Raw genomic sequence first — 232 nt, 5'->3', positions numbered from 1 at the left:
AAGACAACAGGGTAAATTTTATAGAGCTCTATTTTATGCTTTTCCCGGAAAGTTCGAGATTTTTTTGATTTTAATTTACTTGATTACCTCTAAATGCTCTAATTTTAAAAGAAGAGTGTTTTGTTTATTAAAAATTTAAAATAGTTTAAAAACTTTGGGTTTGGGGTACCAAAGAATAAATTTATTTCTTTTAAATCGGGTATAATTTTTCTTTATATTTTATCAAAAAATA

This window comes from Penaeus monodon, chromosome 20 (assembly GCF_015228065.2).
Source record: "Penaeus monodon isolate SGIC_2016 chromosome 20, NSTDA_Pmon_1, whole genome shotgun sequence".
Lineage (NCBI taxonomy): Eukaryota > Metazoa > Arthropoda > Malacostraca > Decapoda > Penaeidae > Penaeus > Penaeus monodon.
Note: the sequence above shows the minus strand (reverse complement) of the source record.